A 24,312-nucleotide genomic window follows, 5' to 3' on the forward strand; every position below is an offset into this window, starting at 1 on the left:
TAAATCCTTTTTGCTCATCTTTTATATAACTATATCTGTATTTTAAATTTTTTAGGCAAGTATAACATACACACAGTAAAATATGCAAATCAAAAGTTGACAGCCGATAAATTTTTATTACATCTACACCCCCATCTCACCATCAATCAGATCAAGATAAAGGGCTATATCAGCATTCCAGAAGCCTCTCTCCTTACCTCTTCTAGTCAAGCCCCTCAAAGGCACCTCCTATAATATCTGTTTCAATATGTTACACAAGATATAGATGACTTTTGTTTAAAAAAAAGATTGATTAAAAACATCTTGCTTCAGCATTATTTTTGAAGAGCCCTTTTTTGAATATTAAATATGCTCAACAATTTATTCAAAGAAATCAATTCAATATACGTAAACATTGAGCATTTTCAGTGTCTTTCTGGTATAAACTCAATTATTCCTTACAACAATTCCACGAGGCAAGTACTATTATTATTCCCTGTTGACACATGCTGCAACTATGACTAAAGCAGGTCAGTAAATAACTTCTCCAAGGTTACACTGCTGATGAGTGGCAGCCCGGAAGGATACATACAAAGGCAGTCTGATTCCAGTATTTGCAACTCCTTGTGGAATTCAAACAAAGAAAAATAAAGGCAGCAAGTTGTAGAGGTGGCAGCACTAGGGTGTCTTACAGCACAAGGTTCTCTTTTTAGCTTCCTTTTGACTAAATCACTTAACGTCTCTAATCCAGTATTCATCTGCAAAATGGAGAGTTAGGCTAAATTCCTCTTCTGATCTGATTCTCTGATAAATAACGTGACCTACGAAAACATAGAGCAAATAGGCTTCATCACGATTTAGTACAATCACATACTGCATTCAGAAATGACTCATACGAGGAAATAAAACCACAATTTTTGAAACTATTGGAAACAATCATTTTAATTTAATGTTATTTTTGGACACAGAAGGCTTTTTTCTCCCCCTAAATAGCAAGTTGGTGGTTTTGAAGGGTCTTGCTCATCTTTTTGTGGAAAAATGCCTGAAAACAAACCACTAGAAACTAAACAGAAATTTTTCTTCCTAAATTATGCCTGAAAAAAACAACCAAATTTCTCTCACCAGATGACCACATATACTTCTAACGGATACCTCTAGGAATTTTGGTCCCCATATTTTGAAACATTGACATAAACAAATACAGAACATACTTCCTTTCAGATGAAATCCATAATTCTGAGGGTTAAAAATTCTTCAAAATAACATGAAATGTATCTCCACAGAAATCAACCAAAGAGGCTGAAGTTTGTTTCTAGAGAAGACTGGAAGTAGGAAAACCATAAGTCTCCACTAGAATCTGCCCTTTTAATTTCAGTTTATTCAAAATACCAGTTCATGCTGGCCTTATCTTTTCTTCTGCTAGAATATCAGTAATACTTTCGTACAAATGAAGCTTTAAATAATTTAGAATACAATAGAACCAATAAACTAGCTTCAGTGACCATATGCAAAAAAGAAACCAGTTTCCAAAATGTAAACAGGATCCATTCTTTGTAGTTGTCTGGCTCTGGATGTATGTCCTTTGAAGACGTGCAGGGAATAGGGTAGCTAGTGAATTTCCATCACTACCCCAGGCACTGGGGCTACAGGGGAGGAAAGATATGGTCTCGCCCCTCAGTGAGTTCAGAATCTCTCTAGAAGACAGATTCACATAAAATTAGCCCCAGCACAATGTGCTCTTATACCAATAGCCCACATAAGGCGCTATGGTATTACAGAGAGAAAAGAATTAATTCTGCCTGAGCCTCGGGAAGGCTTCCCAGAGGAGGTGACATTTGAGCTAAGCCTTGAAAGATGAGTAGATTTTTTTTGTCCAGGTAGGCAGCAAAAAGTAAGAGGCAAGGAGGTTAAGGGAGTTGGGGCAGTGGAGGACAAGGGTGGTGAGAATATCCCAGGGAGAAAAAAGGAAATGCCTAATTGTATTTTATGCCATGCAGTGTTCATAAAAATAGGTAAGTCTTAACATTCATATCCACGGTACAAAGAAATAAACCTGAGAAAGTAGGTATGTGACTTGAATTCTCTGGGGGGTTCCCTGATTTATGAACCCAAGAAGTGTTCATTTGGAAAAACAGAACTTCTGGTTTATTGGCTATTCTCTAATGACTAAAGGGCTACCAGGCTTCCTGTTCAATGTCAGGCATAAAGTGCCTGGATGGACTTGAGGTTTGCTACGCCTTCTTCAGACTTGCTGTCAATGCATGGAGCAGAACCCGCCTTCACTGTCTGAAAATTCATGATTTAAGCCCTTGGCCTGTAACCCCCACCTAACTCCCCTGGAAAGGCCCCCACCTGTCATTGGGTTGCCCAGCACCCACTTTATCTCTCTGCTAACAAGTAGCTGTGAGGAGTCCTTCTCTTCTTAGAAAACAGAAGTACTGATACATTTGATCACATACAGTATGCTACATTTGCAGCCACTTTTTCTTCTTAAGAATATATTTCAAAAATTACAGCATAAATCAAAGGAGAGGTAATAGAGAAAGAAAGAGAGACAGTGAGTTTGTTTTCAAGTACCTCTGCCCTGCTTGCTTGAGCATCAATTAGTAAATGATGTGAAATCCCTAGGTCTGTCTGACTGCTTCCACGTAACATGATTACCTGCCTAATACAATTAAAGTAAAACCACTAGACAATACATACATGTGGAATTTCAAGTATCCTTACAATTACTAGTGAGATTTAAAATTTCTCTACTGTTTAGGTCTAAATATATCTAATCATATATTTATAATATTGTTTCATACTCCAAAATAATTTTCACATCCAACCCAAGACTCATGTAGGCAAAGTTAACCCCTCTCACTTTAACATTATATGTTCCCATTTTTTTCTGCTCAGTAAATTTTGAAGCATCTTTCATATATATCTAAACTAGGCAAATGTCAGATGTAGTACTCAGACTACATCACATTTACTTACAGTCAACTGCAGATCAATTCAGAGACAAAATGTGTATGTCCTATAGAATTAGAACATAAGGTCTGGATTTGGTAAATCAACAAAGGAGTTTTTATGTTCATTTTTACTTTCTTCAGACTGTACCAATATTATTAAACTCAAGATCCTGAAACTGTGGTACAAACTGAAAGCTAAGACTTATTTCATTTGAAACTTTCTTGTTACAAACAAACAAATGATTTAACTGATAAAGTTTTTTCATCGTAGGCAGTTATGATTATAGATAATACTTTACTTTTTCTGACACTACAGACTAAAACAAGTTCCTTACTGCTGAATATTTATGGAAAAAGATGAGTAATTGTCATTATCAAAAATGAATCAAAAGTATCTGCTAACAAGTAACAGTAAAGGTAATTTTTCTAAAATAGACATATAGGTGATTCAAATAAATATCTACTTCCTACATACTTTCCTAAGTATTCTGCTCCCCCCAGTCATATTCTGTTTCCCAAAAAGGAAAATATGCTGACAAGAGTCAATCTGTGTAAAGCTATATGCTGACCATAGTCAGTCTATGTAAAGTTTATCTATGAACACAGACTAATAAGAGTTGTTTGATTTTGTGTTTAAACTTAGGAAGAAGGTATGAAGATTCTCCACACTTGACTGAAAATAGAACAGTCCTCTCATGCAGATGCCTGGGAATCTTTTGATTTTATCAAGCGATCTTAAGATCTACTTTGACTATGGGCCCTCAACTGAGGGCAATTTTGTTTCCAGAGGACATCTGGCAATGTCCGGAGACACTGTTAATACTCAGGGGAGGGTGCTACTGGGATCTAGTGGGTAGAGACTAGGGATGTCACACAGCACCCTACAATGCACAGGACAGCCACACACGCTCCTCTAACAAGGACTTATCCAGCTCAAAATGTCAACAGTCTTTGAAAAACACTGGTCTAAATATACTGAGCGAATGTTATGTGGCAGCCTGGATGGGAGGGGAGTCTGGGGGGAGAATGGATACACGTATATGTATGGCTGAGTCACTTTGCTGTGCACCTGAAACTATCACAACATTGTTAATCAGCTACACTCCAGTATAAAATAAAAAGTTAAAGACTAAATAAACAAATAAGTTTTATAAATAAATAAACAGCGATTCAGGCACAACATCAGTAGCAGCATCATATTTTTTATACAGATGCACCTGGCAGCAATTCAAAGTAAGCAGTTAAAAAACAGAACCTTGAAAATTAACATTTTAACTTCCTCTTCTCCCTCGGCCCCACTTTGCCATATAGTCATTACATCTGAATCCAAGGACCAAATGATCAAGTCTAGAAACGGAGATGCTAATGACCTCCTACTGTCTCTGCAAAGGTAAAAGTCATAGTAATCTTTAATGTTATCTTTTAAAAAGTTTACACTGAGCTCATCAAGCTCACTCCGTTGAAAATTATACAAATTCTTATAATTGGTGCCTTCAGGCTGAAGAAAAAAGCAACTGGGGAAACAAATATTGGCTATAAAACAAAAGTACCATTACAGAATGTTCTTACGGTGGCTTAGAGTAGTTGAGGAACCACACAGATGAAAGCCTTTAAAAATCTAGATAACTGTATGTGAAAGTATTTGTTAAAAGAAATGCCATGCAATGTAAATGGCCGAAACTAAGTTTTCTAATGTCTTTTCTTATGGCTCCAAATAGAGTCTCAGATTTGCCAAGATCACCCCTGGGTATTAAATTTGTACTTGGACCATTGTGGACTCAACGTATGATCCCCAGTCTATGACCCCAAAAAGGACTTTCAGCTCTAAATATCTCTGGAATAGTTGGCATACTCCAATGGAGGGAACATAATCAAATTCATAATAGCTAGTACTCATATCAGACACTATTCTAAATGCTTTACATATATTTACTTGTTGAATTTGCATATGAACTCCAAGTACGTTCTACTACACATGAGAAAACCAAAGCAAAACCAATTTAATTAACATGCTCATCATTACAGATCATTAGTGTCAGAGCTGTGCTTCAAACTCAAGGAGCCCAGCTCCATATTCTTTGTACTTAATCACTATGCCATAAAAAGAAGTGGGTCCCTCAGATTTCAAGTGCTAAGAAATACCCATTTCTCCAAAGATTTTCGGGGTCTTCAGCTTATCCACTAGATCACTGACTTCCCAATGGTCATAAATACATCTCTGCATCATTACACCCATACAAACAAGTTGGGCCTGAATTCAGAGATGCAATTCTACTGGATTAATACCAAAAATCCCTGAGGTCATTCTTAAGGCTATCCTGCCTTGTAATGGTCACAGCTATTCCCACTGTTCCCAATCTTATGGCAGAGGGTGTCCAGTGCCACCACCACTGCCTTCATTTCCATTTCCTTCACTCACTCACTCAAAAGGAATTTACTGTCCCCTACCTACTGGAAATAGCAATTTACAGAATAGCAAATACTGGTAATAGCTTCAGTAAATTCTCAGTCTAGTGCAGAATTTAAACTCATGTTACCTATTACATTTCAACGTGGCAACTGCTATACCAAAGGTGGAAACTGGGTGCTTTGGGAACAAAGAGAAAAGAAACATCCAACTCAGCCTCTGCTGGTGGTCAGAGGAGGTAGCACTTTGCATCCTGAGTCTTGCAAAAGCAGCAGAAAAGGAAGTTTCAGGGGGAGGGGCAAGATGTCTTCCAGATAGAAAGAACCACATGCACAAAGCCATGAAGTGGAAATGACCAGGGTGTATTTGAAGGCTGCACTTTTCCATACAGATGGAGAAGAGATTTCTTATGAGTGGCTCGTGAGAGGTGAGAAGGGAAACTTGAGCAAAGTTCTCAGCTTCAAGGGCCTTGTAGATCCTGCTAAGAATTTTAGAATCTGTCCTATAGGCAACAGGGATTTTTTTTATAGAATTTTAAGTCAAGAAGGGACCTGATAAAAATTGTGAACAGATGTGGTTGAACAGCCTCGGGATGAGAGGAGATTCTTGGAGACAGATCCAGCATAGACCAGAGTGGTCCCCAAAGAGAGACAGTCAAGATACCATAACTATACTTTTAACGACAAACACAATATGACCAAGCACGTGTAGGACAAGTGTCCCCCTACAGCTAACGTGGTAATCTGAGGATTAAACCTGTGACCTTGGGTACCATAGTTACTTACCAGGCTAACCATTCCTATGAATGGTATATGCCAGGAAAAAGTAGAACTTATTATAATCATAGACTAAAAGTCCCAAAGTCTTCAAAATTATCCAGAGTAGAAAAAAAAATCTATTCATCTCACTATAATTTTGGCATCTCTTCAGCAACACAGACAATGTAAAAAGCATTTAATAAGCATTTATCATATGCCCAGAACTTTGCTAGTATTTTCATGAATGAAGCCTGTAAAAACTAAAGTCAACAACTGAGAAGACAAAAGACCTAAATGAAGTCTTCTTGGGTTGACTAAGAAAAACAAAACAGTAGCATCATCTTAATACCCAAAGTTCACGTACAAAATTTCGGTAATACTGATGTTCTTGACCGACTCACTGAGGTTTGCATTCCAAAGTTACCTACTAGAAGCACAATTTGAGATTACTGAAAACCTGCAAAAGGAAAATTCGAACGTGACTTCCCACTTTGTGATTAAATTTGGCTAGAATTACTTGAGTCAAAATCATATGTGAATACACATTTGCATTAACATATAAAATTTGAAGTGAAAAGAATTAGCTAATTCAGAGACCTCTGGACTCTGCAAGTCATCATCACTTTCAACATACTGGACACATTAAGTTAGAAATATTCAATCTCTTAGTCGGAACATTCAGGTCTTTTCAAATCCTCTAACATGAGGGAGTTCAGAGTCAGAGGTGAAATGTAATGAATAGATCCCTCCACTGGGTATATGCAAAGGCCTGTGAATTGTGTATATGACCTTGCAGAGAATAAGCCCTCCTGGTATGTGGTAGACCTACTTGATTAAGGATAGAGTTTCAAATTTAATGCTATTGCTTTTGTGAGCAGAATTAAACTTAATGGTATATGAACATAAATTTTTATGATTTAACTATAGCATTTCATAAGAAATGTCCCTTTCATTTTAAAAAGGAAGGAGGAAAGAATAACAGAAACAGTAGCAATAATTTATGTGAAAATCTAAGGTCAAGTCAATTTATGCCACTGCTGATGTGTCTTCATAAAGTCTTTAAAGGAAAAAAAGATGCTCTAGTCAAACCTTTGTAGAAACAAATTCTATGTGCCTCATTCAGACCTGTAATTCTATGTGGGAAACATCTTGACTACTTTTTATTTTCTCAGTACTAAACTGAAAGAAAGTTGCAGATCAGTTGATAAGAATATTCATGTTACACTAGGGTAAACCGACACAACTTTTGCCGATGTGTTTTTAGTGGACGACACACTCACAGACAGCAGCAGGTATTCTGAATTGACCCCTTCCGTCAGAAGACTTATTTTTTTGCAGCCTGGATGACCCTTACAGAGACGTTGGGAGGCCAATGGTCAGAGGCAGGGCTGATGAGTGATTCACAGCCCACCCACATCCTGCTTCACCAAGGCAGTGGACATTTCTCTAGTGGGCATAGTGTCAGCTTTCACTTGAACAAAGCGTTCTGTGGCTGAACATGTAAATCAAAACAAAAACCACTGCTTCATTGGAAAACACATTCAAGTTATAAAACAGATTATTAACAGCAGAACAAGCATGTTCACCTAGAGAAAAACCTTAAAAACGCAAAGTCTGATACCCGTGTAAATTGAAAGTGTCTCCGAAATATAAGTGAGCCCGTTATCATTTAAACTTGCCTCTAGAAATTCATTAAACAGTCCTCATCCGTTGGTTCAACAGAAACGTGTAGATCTGAGATTCATAACCAGCATTCAGGCTTAAAGCAACAAGAGAAAAACTGTAAAATGGATAACATCTAACTAAAGGATGAGGCTTGAAAAATAAAGGAAGAGTCTACATGTAAGTCAAATATTAAAAAGATCTGGACAGAAGTTCTCAACATTTGGGGAGCATTCTAGAATACCAGTTTCTCCCAATGTAGTCACTTGCCATCAACCTTCATGATTTTGGCTATTTTAGCCAAGCACTTGTTCACTGTTACATAATATGGTTCTTTAAATAGGTGCTTTTAAATTTTCTTCTGCTTCAATCCTTTTTTGGTTTTGCCTCAAACAACATTATCCAGGAAATTATAGGTTTAATGTGAAATTTTACATATTTTCCTAATATCCTTAGAAATAAATATATAACTAATAATATAAAAATAAAATGTTTGGGTACCACCTAAAATGAACTCATGTGTGACAGGTGGCAGCAACTGCCTAGGGCAACGTTTAAGGACAGGGGATCTGGGTTCGGGGGTGGGGGGCAGAGCTGAAATCCTGGCTCCACTCTACTGCATAATTCTCATCTGTAAAATGGGAATAATAAAAAAGGCACAGTTGAGAAGATTAAAATTAGCTAATCCACATAAATAATTTAAACTGTTTTGCAAAAAGTAAATAAATCCTCAGTAAATGTCAGTTGTGATGTGAGGATGATGATAATGATTGATGATGTAATTACTGATTACACAGAAAGATTACAACTGTATAAAAACTGAACTGACAATTTTTATTTTAAAATATACTTTAAGGTCTCCATATACTTAAGAACATATACTTTAGATATGAAATTTCAAGATGGCTATTCTATATTGCTTTAATGCAAGTTCACTTTGAACCTATTCAGATGTGATCACAGTAATCAGACTTTGCCTCAAAATTTCAATTAAAAAAAAAATCTACCTGTGGAAAAAAATACTTAAAAAAGCTTAACATGATAATATAGGTCCTTCTCTCTCAGAAGTACATTAAAATAAATTTACTTACTGTACATACATAAAAGCTTAAACAATATCAGCTGTTTTATTAAAATGTTTTACATGGGGGAAAAAAATTAGAATTCCTGACATTTTAACATGGTATTACTCTTCATCAGCCATGAACCGAAATCTCAGGGTGAGAAAAGGGCCAGACCAATGCTGAAAGGTTTCAAATATCAAACTATACTATTATGTCAGTGCCCTAAGATCAATTAGCACCTTTCAATGACAGAAAAGGTTACAGTGAGACTCAGAGGTACACACTCTGCAACTGTTTTAAACCACCATGTAAATGTGGTTTTGATAACTCGAAATGGTTTCTATTTTTAAATTCATCTGTTTCATCGCTTCTTCTGGAAGAAAGAAAAGGAGCTAGGGGGGTAAGGATAGTGGTATTTATTTTCAGTACCACTCTCCTAGTAGAAACCTGGATGGGACATGGTAAGAATCACAAACTTCACCAAGGCATATCCTAATGTGCAGAGCCACAAGCAATATTAGGTGACAGTAATGTTTACAAAGTCTTCGGACCTCTTAAAAGCAATCAGAGTTGCTTATACTACTTCGGAATATGTGATTCTTGTTTATTTCTTCCACTCAAGTTCAAACTAAGTGAAGCCAAGTTCACTCCATGTACAACTTAATATTCAGTGTCTCCCACGATAAAATTCATCTAACTGCAAAATGCAGTCTCATGCTAAGTGCAATGAAATACACCACTGCACCTCACCCATCTCTAGAACGAGTGCCTGAAAGAGCATGTCATTTCTTAGTTCACCGGGAAAAATTCATGAGAGGAGCAGGTACACTGAAAGTCATCCTATCCCTCCTGGTGTGGATTGCATTCACCCAGTAACTGTTGTAATAAAATCCTCCAACGGTATTTCTGAATACAATTAGTTTAAGATACTCTACAGGGAGACACATTATAAGAGTTTAGAATATGTAAGAATAATATCTACTTGAAAAAGAAACTGTCATGATTAATTCTCACTGAAAAAATAACAAGGTGTTTCATAGATGTTTTGTTCAGCTCTTCAGTGAGGGGATTCAGAACATCTACTTTTGATAACACACTCTTCTGTTTGTTTCTTAGATGAGTGATCTGAAATATTTACAACGAGACAGTACCTAATTTTAGGTTTTAAGTGCTTTAACAGCTCCATGAAATATGACCAGCAGCTGCAATACAGAACTATGGTGAATAAACTTCTTGCAAAGGGGGGCCTGTTTTTACTGAATGTTCAGTGTTCCTGCATTTACCTAACAGAGGGGAAAAAAGATAATGAAAAATATAATAAATACTTGCACTCTTAAATTACTTAACATTTCACTAAGTCTTGAAAAGGATTATCTCCCCTCTTCTTGAATTCTGTATAAAAAGTGCGAGTTTCCACTGGGTGAAATAAGTATAATTTTATTATTTGTGAGTTAGAATGTGAACTTTCCAACATCCTAACTTTTCATAACAGTAGTCATGGTTTTTCTATCATTCTACTTTTCTAAAACTTCAGGATAATTTAATTTTAGTGCATAAAATTTTTTAAAATGAAATACCAAGCCACATAAATATATTTTTAGACATGGCATCAGTCATTTAGAGCTTGCAACAGAGATTGAAAACATGAAATGGGACACCTTATTTCCCGTGGCTATGTAAAATTTATTTACACCCCAAATCATAATATAAATAAAAAGAAAACTCTCAGAAATGGAGGTCTTATTTTTCTTTTCTGTTTAATTCAAAGAGGTTTTTGAAAGAAAAAAATAAATTACAGCAAAATGGCAACCTACTGATCCACCCTCAAAAAAGAAACTTTCATGAAGAGACAATTTTTTTCAACTGCTTCTACAAATCCTCTAGAATGCAGCATCTGTACTTCTTAATAAGAGTAATGATTATTTTTATACAAATTTCTTTTTATACAAATCTTAGGGTTTTTTTTAATTTTTAAACTTGAACATAAACTTAAATATTCTCTAAATATATAAAAAAAGCTTTTCATTCTGTAAAGAAGAAATTAAGTCTCTAATATCAGTAAACTGCTTATTCATTAAAAAAGAATAATCAAGTAAATCTTTTAATTTCAGTTATAATCGTGAAACAACCTCTACGGTGGCCTTAGGTTGACGCATACTATTTTCAGATAATTGGCAAAGGAAAACTGGCTTTTGAAAACCTATTGATTTTAGACCTTTACCTATTATGAAAGGCAAGGATATATCCTTAATAATCAGAAAAAAAGGAACAGTTTTCAGACAATCTAATTATGTTACTTTCAAAGCTATAACTGTCAAGGGTTTTAACTGTCTTCTACAGCCATTTCAAAAAAAAATGGTTTAACTCTGAATGGCTTACAACTTTTAATGAGGCAGAACAAACTATTTTTATGGTTTATAATAACAGTAAAAGTGAGTGTAGTTGTATCTGCATCTGGTATTGTTGCCATAAAGATCAGATTCTGGCAGTCTAGCTCTACACAAAATAGTTTCCCTCTTCTTACTACTGCTATCTATTTCTTGGGATAATGTTATACCACACCCTACTATGTACCAAATATTTTGTTTTAGGATTCTCTCCCGGCCCCACCCCCTTCCTAGCTTTTGCTTCTTCAGCTATAAACTGGCCAGAAATATTTAAAAAGAAAAAAAGTTGGGGCGGGGGAGGGCAATGTTTCTGCTTAAAACCTAATTTTACCCGTGAAAAGTTACATCCCTGTCCTGAGGAGGTTTTTAAAATAAAACCCAAAACAACTCAACAGACAAAAAAAAAAAACCATCCTCAACTTTCAAGACTGTCAGTCACCTACGTGTAAATCAAACTTCAGGAGCTGTAGAAGGGGAGCCTGCGGTGCTTAAATGCTCCTAAGACTCCCACCTAAGTCCAGAAGAAGGAGCGCCCGCTGAAACTGAAACGCCCGAGGGTGCAAAAAGTGGCCGCAGAGGAGAAGAGGAACAAAATGCCATATTCGAGAAGATATGTTTCGCTCCATCAATTACGTTGATCCCAGGGTGCCAAGCCAAAACCGGTAAGGGAGAAAGAAAACTGTTAAGTATGAGCTCTTAATGTGAAACCTAACCTGTTGGTTCTCTTAGGTATCAGATTTTGGAAGTGTCTGTAATGACAGCCAGGAAAGCAAATTAATGGCCAACGGCCCACTGGGTTTGAACACAAGACTCCTGTTACCTCCTCACAGATCAAGTACACAACACACACGCACACGGAGGTGCTCCACGTGCAACTGCTCTGAAACCAAAACACACGCCCCGTCGCTATTCTGCACCTTGGCAGAAAGGTCTGAGGGACCTGCACCTTCCTCCACTGCCCTCAGATTAGGATTCATGAATGACTCTCTGCCCGCTGGGCAGTGCAGGGCACAGACGCCGGCGGCGAGGGGAGAGAAGACCTACTCCAAACGACAGCCTCCCACCCACGCGCTCACCTCAAACACAAACCCCATTAGCTTTCAAAGGAAGGGGAAAGAGAGGTGGTGGTGAGTGGAGACGGTGCCGCCCCAACTAGGAAAGGGATGACAAAAATTAAGCTGCGCTCTCCGGTTTCGCCACCGCTCAGGCGCGGCACTCGGTCGGCAAATTCCCTAATGGCTCCAAGCTGTTCCGAACACTGTTTACAAAAGAAAGAAACATCTTGAAAGTGCTACTAAACGAAAGTTCTGGCTGCTGTGCGGCGCAAAATAAAACAAGCACACACACACGATCTACTTCCAAATCTCGCTTAACAACGCTGAAGCAGCGAGCCGTTTCAAGTCCCGCAGCTGCCCAGACACCGCAGGCTTTGGAACGAGTAAACCTGCTCCCCACGGCCTCGGCCAGGTCCCTCCGTTTGGAGAAGTTATCATTCCTCCACGGCATCCGCGCCCCGGGCCAATGAACGCGAGTCCTCTGAAAAGGCGCCTCTCATTTCACGGACCCTGGCAAAAGGCAGGAGACATTCGGCCCACGCCACATAACTTTTAAAGTGGGACGGCCGCAGCTGAACAGCCCGGTTGGTGCCTCGAGATGAGAACACAAAGCATTAAACGTACACACGCACCCATCACCGTGAAAACCCCAGGCGCCTGGGGCCCTCCATGGGACCCGGGTCAGCATCCTTGAGTCTGACTTATCTAGGGCGTCAAGGCAAAGTAACAAATGTCACAAGAAGGACGCAGGGGAGACGCAGGGGCTCGCGCCTCTGCAAGGCGGGGACGGAGTGCAGGTATGGAGCGGTGCAGCCTCTTCCGCGAGGGCTCCGCGGGGAAAGAAAGGCTCGGCAGGGACCTTCGGGGCGCCAGGGCGTCCTCCAGGGCAGAACACATCGCGGCACTCAGAGCGGCCCGGGCCCTTGGGCAGGGGGCATTCCGCAACGAAGCGCCCTCAGAGACCCCGGCCCCCACACACCTCCTCGCAGTGCGCCCACTGTCCCCAGCGCTTGACGCCCCCGGAGGAGCTGAGCGCACTTTCCGGAGAGAGTTTGCGGGATCCCTGAAACCTGGAGCCCGCGGGCCCCAGAACGGAGTGGGGGGAGGGGCGTCGGAAGAAGAGGCACTCACCTCCTGCCGCCCGGACCGTCTCGGGATCCCAAATTCAAGTGTCTCCCCCAGCAGCGGATCCGTGCGTCCGTATTTAGGTACTTATTCTCGTGCCTTCCAGTGTTGAAGTTTCCCCTGAACGCTGTGCCTCTGGTGAAAAGAGGACATCCCCTTCGGCCACCCCCCAACAAACAGCTTACACCAGTGGGGGAGAGACGGGGCGGGGGGAGAAGCCGGCTACGAGGGGGAGGAGGAAAGGAGAGGAGCCAAAACTCCGGATCGACGACAGAGGAAAAAAAAAAAAAAAAAAAGCGCGCGCCCAGCCACCGCGGTCCTCACTGCCCGGCTCTTCCCCAAGCTCTTTCCCGCTCCGAAAGGGGAGCGACAACTTCACGCGGCCCGGCTCGAAGTTTTGCGCGGAAGCCGGGAGCGGCAGAGCGTGAGCCTCGCCGCGGGCAGCCTCGCACTTGCGCGCGGGGCGGGGGCGGGGGACGCCGGCGCCCGCGGCCACTGGAGGCCGCCGGGGGGGGGCCCCCCCCGGGGCAGGCAGCGGGGCGCGGCGGCGCGCGGGGAAGCGACTCCTTTTTATTCGACCTGGAGCGATTGCCTGTTGTCATCGTTTGCGGTCCCGCGTGGGGACCGCTCGGGGCCCTGGGCGTCCCCAGTGGCGCCGCGGTGATCTCTGCGCCCTCCGCGCCGCCCCCACCCCGCCCCCACTGGCCTGGCGCCGGCCGCTGCCACCTCCCGGCGGAGGGGAGGGACCCGCGGCCGCACTCCCCTCCCCGGACCAGGGAACGGCTCAGTCCCCACCTGCTTCGGCCCGGCAGACCCCGAGCTGTCTGTAACTCAGTCGCTACCAGATCCCTGGGTGTCGGCCACTGCGGGCTCCCTGCGAGACTCCTTTCCACTTACCCCAAGGGAGGAGAGAGGAGGGACTTCTCCTACTTGCAACCAAGTAAAGTAAAATCCACCCCACGTTGGACTGGGGAGCTTTCTCTGAAGGAAGGAAATACCCTTTTCGGTGAAGATGTATGCGAGGCACGAGTAAGCAGTCTGGGGATAGGTTGTGCTCGAAGGGCCTGGGCCCCTTCCAGCGCTGGACGTAGGTATAGGCATCCCTCCCAGACGCCCAAAGGTCGGGCTGCGACGACCGACTTCCAAGGCAGCGTCAGAGCTTCCCCAGGCACATTGCTGAAGGGACATTGCATGCGTAAGCCTTCTGCGCATGCAGTATGCACCTACATAGGATCTAATATTCTACATGCACACACGTGGATATCACAATCAGAGATGTGAGCAAAGTTGGCAATAAACAATACATACATTTTGTATCCATTTAATCACCTCTTAGCAAAACCTATTATCAATGTTAGGAATATCTTTTTTAATTGTCGTTGATTATAAGTGTTTTAATTTATTGAGAATTTACTGAGTGTCAGTCATTACACTGGTCACTTATGGTACATGTGAGTTCATGTAATTTTCACAACTCTATGGTGGTTATTTAATCCCGTACAAGAGATAAGGAAACTGAGGCCCAAAGAAACCTAAGGGATGTTCCCCAAGATAAACCCAGTGGTCTCAAAACACAAAGCTTATGATTCAACAAGCAGCCACTTATACTGCCTTAGATGTGACCTGAGAGATTACAAGTTAACTAGTAGAAATTACTCCCAAAGAAAATTTAGTTCTAATATATTAACAACTGAATTATATTCTGTACAAAATTTAGAAAAAAATTTCACCCTCTGCTAGTCTTAAGCAATGGAACACCAACACTGTGAAGTTCAAACACAAAAACAAGTATTGAATACTTATAGTTTCAACTTAGTTTTGGATTAGTGGGGCATTATCTACAATTATTAATAGGCAATGGGAAAGGTGAGGTTGTAAATTTAAACTGATAAACGTGCTCACTGTTGTTCTCATCACTCACTGGGTGTTCTTTTCTGCAGATTTATTTGGGAGGGCTTAGGCACCGCCAGGCATGTTTCCTCTTCTGACGCTCAAGGTACAAAGGGTTCTGGCAGTGGGTTTGGCGCAAAGGGGATTTGGACCATGATCTAGAGCCACATTCCGGCCTGAAGAGGATGCCAGTTATTATACACTTAAGAGGGAAATATCAATGGGCAGATTTAATTAACTTTGCAGGTCTTATTTTCCCCATTTTACAGGTGAGGAAACTAAGGGCTTAGAATTTTTAGCAAATTGCTAATAAATGGCAGACCTAAGATTCAAACAACTGCTAGCCACTGTCATGCTATTATTATTAGTGGTAGTAGTGAGAAAAATAGTAATTATTTTAGTACAGTTTATATGTTACAGGTAAAGTATGCAATTTAAGTGTTTTGTCAATCATTCACTGTCTAGGAATGCTCAGAGGCTATAGTAATTATCATGTAAAAATTAAGTACAATGCTGAATGTAATACTCTCCTCATAATGCTACAGATTTTTAAATTTCGTTTTGGTATGAAACATTATGTGTTAGTTTGACCTCTAATGAAAAGTGAAAAGATGCATAATTTGGATAAAATAAAAATTCATACTTTAGTGCAGCATATTGTTCACACAGTCTTTTTGCATGTTTCTTTACCCCCTTCAAAAATCATATTTTCAGCAATACTAATCTTGCTTTCAAGTTACTTTTCTCCCACGTAATTTTTTATAATCTACATAAGAATATGTTTACAGAAGTTATCTCCTCCCCCAAAAAAGAGAATCACATCACAACATTAGTTAACTTATTACTACTTTCAAATCCATTTACATAGCCTTAAATAAACATATATTACATAGATGCCACTAGGACTGATATAAAATCTCACATATTCAGTCCACCTTTGAAATAAGTTGAGCACAAGAAATTTAAGAATTTTAAGGTTGTATAGGCAAAAATGTATTGCATATTTAGACAAGGCATTATTTCCAGCATTTCTACTGAATACCACTTTTATAATTATTGCCATATCACCTTTAATATCATTGACTCAATATTATTCTTTAAACAAGCTATTTTTATTATATAATTTTATATGATAAAGGAAACTTTTTATCATCATCATAAATGGAAAACCAATATAATTTGCCACAAATAGAAGATGACCTTGCAAATAAATCTTTATTATAGAAATAAAAATTATCTTGTACCACCTAAAATTATCTGACACACCAGTTTGAGAAACACTCGCTTAAAGAATTACACTCCTTATGTCCCCTGGGCTTTCCAAAACAAATTTTCCAACCTTCCATTTCCATTACTGTAGAGAAATGTTGAGTCCAAAATTCTTTTAGGTATGGCATTTAAAATTATGGTATTAATCAACTGTTGATTTCTGTGCCTAAAATATACTTGAAGTATCTGAAACTGAACTGTCTTAAAATTAATTTAATTCTTTTTTGAATTTTATTTTATTTTTTTACACAGCAGGTTCTTATCAGTTATCTATTGTATCCATATTAGTGTATATATGTCAATCCCAATCTCCCAATTCATCCCACCACCACCACCCATCCCCGCTTTCCCCCCTTGGTGTCCATACATTTGTTCTCTACATGTGTCTCTATTTCTGCCTTGCAAACTGGTTCATCTGTACCATTTTTCTAAACTTAATTTAATTTTTATTATTTTTCTTCCTAGTAAAATTCAAACAATTCATAAGCCCACAATTAAAAAGCAAATTACTCTCATGGGAGATCAGAGCAGCTACTCATTACCTTCTGCATTGTTACTCAACAAGCACTTAGTCTTAGGACTTAGCCACTGAAAAAGAAACTTAAACTGGTAACATCACGAAGTGGCAGCATCTATTGGCGCAGTCTGGTACTGCAACAAAGTTCTACAAGGCAATGAGAAGGAGAGGTGAATGTAGATCAATGGAGAGGAGCTAAAGAGCCTAAAAGGATATGTAGGGAGGAAAATTCTGAAGTCAGAAATCTGCTGGAAAATTCTGGAAGTGATTCAGAAACAGTAGCAGGTCCGATATGACATGAATCAGACCATCAGAATATCCATGAACGTTCAACTTCATCTAAGAAAGGACATTGGTTGTTGGGGGGAGAAAAAAAAATGTGACGTTATAGTGAAAATCAGTGGAAATAAAGGACTCACGTATTAGCAATTCCTTTAGCCAACCCCTCCTGCAGTTATCATCTACTATTTATTTTGAAAGTGTGCATGGCCCCTTTTTGGCATTGGTTAGTGTGTAAGTCAAATTAAACAAACAAAGCCCTCTAAGAGCTCACAATCCAAAACTCTATTTTTATTTTAATTTTATTTTAAAGTAACCTTAAGGGAAAACCTTTCCATCACTTTAATAAGAGCAAACTTGAGGCTAAAAAATGGAATAAGACTATTACTGAACACAAGTTCATGTGCCCGACACCAAAGTAACCAAAGCATCAGAGTTTGGAGTAGAGAAAGGATTACTCCAGGGCCAAGCAAGGAGAAGGAGTGCTTTGGAACCTCAGGAAATGTTTTAGGAGACTGAATGAAGCCTGATTCCTACAAACAAGAAGCGGGGGACACGGAAAGGATTTGTACCCGGGAGTGCACCACAGGGTCCTGCTCGGTCCTCAATCCTACATTCACCAAAAAAGAAGCCAGAAGACTGGATGCTTGTAGAAATAATCCTCAAATAGATCTCTTAAATTACTCATTTTTGGTACCTTCAAAGTCCAGCTGGAAGTATACACAATTCTTAAAAAATAAAGTCATTTGGTTGTCTCCCAATAAATTCTAAGCCCAACCCTTTGAGTTTTGGGAGAGTGGACTTTTAGAGGCCAGTATCAATATGAACTAGGTTTAACACTGTTTTCTCTACTACTCTGCCAATGACAGAGCAAATGAAGATAAAATATGATTGCCCAGGAATCTAAAGTGCTGTGCTGTTGGTTTTCTAAAAATCTATAAATAAACACACTTTCTGAGTAATTTTTGTGCAAACAGATCAAGCTTAAAAAGGTTTTCTACTGGTTAGTGAAAGTGAAGAAATCAGATCTGCAGGGGACCTGTTGGGTCATTCTCTTCTGCCCAGCTCTCTGCTAAACTTCCTCATTCTTGGCTGAGTCTCTAAAGAAAAGGAAATGCATACTCTCTGGGAGACAGCTTCATTATATTTACTCTTCAATTCTCTCTTGAAATTTTTTCTCAAGTCAAATCCTTTTAGTGCCATATTATGAGATCCTTACTCTATCTTTCGTGTTTACACCCAACCTTCAGATGTTTATAAACAGATATCATGCCCACTTTTAGTCATCTGTTAGCCACGTTAAACAAATGTAAGGCCTTTTAATCTGATTTCAGTTCAGTCTCTCCAAGCCCTTAATCATTCTTATTGCTTGTCTCTGAACTATTTCCAGTTTCCTAGATGTTCATTTTTGTTAGGGGTATCCCACATTGATTGAATGCGTTATTACAGGTGTGGTCTCATTAACATAGTAGAATAAATCCTACGTTTTTTTTCTTCTGTGGCACTATGTTATGGCTTCCCTGCAAATTCCCGCCAACTCACGCTACTTTCATATTCTGACAAACTTAGTGTAATTTTTTTCTCTATTTTCACCTCACATGGTGTTTCTTTTAGCATACTATAACAATCCTGATTTCCCTTCCAGTACTTCAAAAGCAGTTTTAAATGATAGCAGTAGTCAAAATATGAACAAGATCACTTTGTTGTCCTTTTGGCTTCATTGGTTTGTAACTATCTACATTTCAAAATAGGAAATATCCAATTAATCTCTTTTTTATACAACTATCATATGTATGTATGATACGTATCTGCTTGTTAAAAATGTCCACTGATTATAATTTGAAAGTCCCCAAATACACAATTCAATCAGGAAGTTTACTTTATGGATGGCAAATAAATTGACTTGACAATTCTAAAATAATGCATATTATAATATCACTGAAAAGTATAATGAAAGCTTTGTAATGTCCATTCTTTCCACTATATTTTATAGCACATTTAGAAACTATTTACACAATGTTTTTTAATTTGAGGCATATATTCTCAGTACCAACTCCAACACCCATTAAAATGACTGTTCTGTTCATCTGATTTCTTTATTCTTCCACCAGCCCTCTCAAAAATAGTGGTCAGGGGCTTCCCTGGTGGCGCAGTGGTTGAGAGTCCGCCTGCTGATGCAAGGGACATGGGTTCGTGCCCCGGTCCGGGAAGATCCCACATGCCGTGGAGCGGCTGGGCCCGTGAGCCATGGCCGCTGAGCCTGCGCGTCCGGAGTCTGTGCTCCGCCACGGGAGAGGCCACAACAGCGAGAGGCCCGCGTACCGCAAAAAAAAAAAAAAAAAAAAGAAAGTGGTCAGGACTAAGTCCATCTACTTGCAGACCTAGTAAATCCTAGAAATCTGACTTCCACTTCCACCCCTTTATTAACCTCCTTTTCCGAAGGCTGGGAAGCCTCACCTGCAGGTCCTGTTGGCATCCCAAGCCAAACATACTCCAAGCTGAAAGTGCCAGCCCAGCCTCTCCCACCAGCCTCTCCCACCAGCCTCTCCCACCAGCCTCTCCCACCAGCTTCTCCCACCAGCCTCTCCCACCAGCCTCTCCCACCAGCCTCTCCCACCAGCTTCTCTCACCAGCCTCTCCCACCAGCCTCTCCCACCAGCCTCTCCCACCAGCCTCTCCCACCAGCTTCTCCCACCAGCCTCTCCCACCAGCTTCTCCCACCAGCTTCTCCCACCAGCCTCTCCCACCAGCTTCTCTCACCAGCCTCTCCCACCAGCCTCTCCCACCAGCTTCTCCCACCAGCTTCTCCCACCAGCCTCTCCCACCAGCTTCTCCTCTTGAATGAATTTTGTCAGTGGCACCAGCTTCTTTGACGTTGAATTCCTTCTTCACCTCTCTTTCTTACCTTTCATAGGCAACAAGTCAAGAGGACAGGTTTATTTTGCATTGGCAGTGTCTCCTCCTCTATCCTTCCCTTTCTTTATCACGGCTACCTCCCCAGGCCCAGTTCCACATTTACCTCTTCTGTCACCATCAGCCTCCCCCTCCTGTAGGCTCTTTTCTGCCAATCCATTAGACAGAGATGAGTTTTTCTTTCTCTAAAGTACGGCCCTTCTCTCAGTTAAAAATCTCCAAGAGGGTCCAAACATCTATGTTATAAAGTACAAACATCTTAATCCAGCTGTGACAACTGTCCAGAGCAGATGTGGCAGAACAGAACCTTACATCTTCCTTTCCTTTCCATGCACAGTACCTTGTATCTAGCACTTGATTGATAGTTACTAAAAAAATAAAATTAATGCTTAAATGAAGGATGAACAAATACTCCAGTTGATAACCTGATTGCATTAGAGCAGAGGACATCCAGTGTGATGGGGACCCTCCTCCTGTGTGTTTAATTTGTGTGTTTCAATCTAACTCTTGTAGGATCCCCTTTGGGCAATTTGATATACCCTCTAAGCCCAAACCCTGTTTTGTATTCTACATTTTACTATTCTACATTAACAGGGATAAAGTGTTCTCTGCAGATCCAGTAGTTCAGGATCTGTGATGAAGCATTCTAGCTTCATGATGGAATTTCCAAAGTAGCCTATGGGTTCAAAACACAGAGAGATTGGGGCAAGATTTCAAGATGAAATGAGCTAGTGCACATGTGAGACTCTTTAGGGAAGCCTTTGCACTGGTGCATCTCTAATCTGCCTCATCTGAATATTTGAGTGCTGAAAAGGCTGTAGCCTTCTTCTCATTAGCCTTTAAGTAAGAGGCAGTCTAACTATAAGAACTGACCCTTTGTCCCCATGGGAGCCAGTGAAGAAGCTATTTTAATTTTGAATGAAAATAAAACCCATAAACACTTAATATTTTTTCCCCCAAATTGGCCTTATTGCCAAAAGAATTCTTCATAACTACCAGGACTAAAGCTACCCAGGACATCAATCCAGAGAAACTCAAGAGCCTTGTGGCATTGCTTAGTGTTCATCCTGGGTTTTAGGATCTCAAATTCCTCAAACGCTCTTCTTTCATTGTCAAATCCTTCTCTCAGTCTTCCTATTCGAGGACCTGTTGTTTGGTGAATTGCCCCACGGACATGCTCCTCGTTGGAACTTTCTTCTCCTTTGGCTTCTGTGGGTCTGCTCTGGCCTCAGTCACCTCCACCCCTCTCATCACTCCTTCTTTATCCTTTCCTTGAATCCCCTCTGGACACTTAAATGTGAATGTTCCTCAGCACCTGCTCTTAGCCTTCACGTATGCTCACTCAGTGTAGGGAGGGACCGAGATGAACAGATGAACAGGCAGGCAGAGTCCCTGTCCTGCAGGAAATTTCAGTCTAGAGCAGAAAATAGGGCATTTAAAAATAGTTATTACATGAGAGAGAAAATGTCAAGCTCCTTAAAAGAAACATTGACAAACAGGCTATTTTAGTTCAGAGCAGAGAGTTTGCTTCCAGCTAAGGGAACGAGCAAGGTAGTATTTGGACCTGGCCTTAGATCATGAAGACTGTTTATGCCTAGGAATGTGTATAATTCAATACAAGTAAAACAGAAGCCATTGTCTCTCCCTTTCAGCCTCCCCCACAAACAAGATACTCCTCTCCCTGTGTTCCCTTACCTATTACTAGCACCAGTGCCCTCCCAGCCACCTAGAGGTAGAAATGAGTCCTTTTACTCCTTAGCCCTGTTCATCCAATCACTTACTCAGTCCCATAGCTTCCACTTCTGAGATAAGTTTGGCTTTCTCCCCTCCTTTGTAGTTTTTTAAAATTCTAACTTAACCTGGGCCTCATTTACTCTATGCAGACTATCTATATAGCCATGTAATTGGTTTTCCCATTTCTAATGCCTCTCCCCACTTCTCCTATCAGATTGTTCACTTTACAACATGGTTTTCTTCACATTACTCCTTTAATTTTTGGAAAAGAAAAAAAATCTTGAAATAACTTTTAAAAGTGTTCACACTATTTTGCATGACTATGTAACAAAAAATAGGGCAAAGATCATCCAAGTATATCCAGGGTTAGAATTTTAGGAGTCTTGCATTTTTTTAAATATATCATTCATTTTTATGTAATTCCTTCACTGTTTCTCTAACTTGCTTACTCCACCCTTGTCAGAAACCCACCAAAGAACTTCAGATAAAAAAAAATTATTTTGAGGCTTCCCTGGTGGCGCAGTGGTTGAGAGTCCGCCTGCCGATGCAGGGGACACGGGTTCGTGCCCCCGTCTGAAAAGATCCCACATGCCGCGGAGTGGCTGGGCCCGTGAGCCGTGGCTGCTGAGCCTGCGCGTCCGGAGCCTGTGCTCCGCAACGGGAGAGGCCACAACAGTGAGAGGCCCGCGTACCGCAAAAAAAAAAAAAAAAAAAAAAAAAAAAATTCTTTTTTCAATAACAGTAAGATAAACATTGTCATAGAATAACTGATTTTATAAGCCTATAAATAGGTTTGATTGTAATCTGGTGCAAATTTCTCATTCTGTAGCTACAAAATGCTAGTTGCAGAGAGTTTAAGAGATTTGCTCATTAATTTTTGGGGAAAGGGAAGTGGGATACAGGTCTCAACTCTTCTCACACTGGTTGAATTTTCTGAGCACATAACGTGCGTGTTGTTGTGACTGTGGATAACAAATTTTTAACAGGAATTCTAAATATAATATTTTTATAAAAATATGCAACTAATTAAGGAGTAACACAAATGCCAAGACTCACCCTGATTATGCCCCCCTTTTTTTCTAACTGCTTTTCAGATTTATTCTTTGTAGCACCTTATATTTGCTGGCTAAAACTGGAAACCTATAAAACAATTCTTTAGTATGGATTTCCCGTTGCATAGAATTCAGAATATTATTACAAAGACAGAATGAATGAGATCCACTTACCATGGTTATCAAATTTCAGGAGTCAAGAGCACATGACCTACCCCCTTCAGTAATACTCCCTATAGAAGCTGGATGTCAATTCAAAGGCAAGTTATAACTGGCAATAAGAATAAACCATAAGTGTCGTGTGTGTATGTAACACTGTTTTTTAATTTAAATTTTATATTACTGTTAGAGTAAAGCAAGTCTTGTATTTACAGTTTTCTTTTTAGTATCAAAAAAAAATTCAAAGATATTTATGTTTGAAAAGGTGAGTACTCTATCAATATTACGTTACTTTCTCAAAATAATGCTAATGCATTTTGAACACAACACTGTGATGCTTAACTTAAAAAGACTATCAAGGGCTTCCCTGGTGGCGCAGTGGTTGGGAGTCCGCCTGCCGATGCAGGGGACACGGGTTCGTGCCCCGGTCTGGGAGGATCCCACATGCCGCGGAGCGGCTGGGCCTGTGGGCCATGGCCGCTGAGCCTGCGAGTCCGGAGCCTGTGCTCCGCAACGGGAGAGGCCACAACAGTGAGAGGCCCGCGTATCGGAAAAAAAAAAAAAAAAAAAGACTATCAAACTAAAAATGAAGCATAATGCATGTACAACACACCAGGACTGCCCACATAGGCTAAGGACACAATCAAGCACGGATTTAGGTACCCATTGCCAACAACTAAAAGTATTTCATTTGTATTTTTAATATCAGAGCATTTAAAAATATGTTTGTTGGATATTTTGCCATAAAACTTCATACTCTATGACATATAACTTTTAAGTCAATTACTTTTACACTATCATTTAAATTCTTGCTGAGAAAAATCTCAAACTTTAAGCTAATTTGGGGAGTCTACATATTTTGTGTCAATCTTCAGATGAATATGAAAAATTAACAGCAGTTTTCTATTTCTAAATAGCAAAGATCAGAGCTCATCAAGGCTTACACTCATTTCACAAATTAAACCCACAACGGCATTGTTTATGTTTTAGTTCAATATGCAAACAATGCCTCATTGAGCGTTGTATTTCAAAACAAATAAAAACTTGCTTTAGTTCCTGTTTCATTTCATTGTAACTGTGAAGTGTGTACTTATATGAAATAGTC

The 24,312-nt window shown here is 40.1% G+C and overlaps 1 protein-coding gene across 10 annotated transcripts in view; it reads right to left on the reverse strand.

Moving 5' to 3' along the window:
* Nucleotides 1-24,312, reverse strand: part of EYA4 (EYA transcriptional coactivator and phosphatase 4) — a 299,220-nt gene that overhangs the window by 247,530 nt on the left and 27,378 nt on the right. For 2 of the 10 annotated variants that reach the window (XM_060167387.1, XM_060167388.1), the window contains exon 1: nucleotides 13,401-13,873. The exons of 1 other annotated variant lie outside the window; for it this stretch is intronic. The gene's annotated coding sequence lies outside the window, so the exon portion shown is untranslated. Of the gene's footprint in view, nucleotides 1-13,400; nucleotides 13,876-14,291; nucleotides 14,355-24,312 lie in introns of those variants that run through there. 7 more of the 10 variants (XM_060167383.1, XM_060167381.1, XM_060167391.1 and 4 more) reach the window with 7 other exon arrangements.

The sequence above is a fragment of the Lagenorhynchus albirostris genome, chromosome 12 (assembly GCF_949774975.1).
Source record: "Lagenorhynchus albirostris chromosome 12, mLagAlb1.1, whole genome shotgun sequence".
NCBI classification, from domain to species: domain Eukaryota; kingdom Metazoa; phylum Chordata; class Mammalia; order Artiodactyla; family Delphinidae; genus Lagenorhynchus; species Lagenorhynchus albirostris.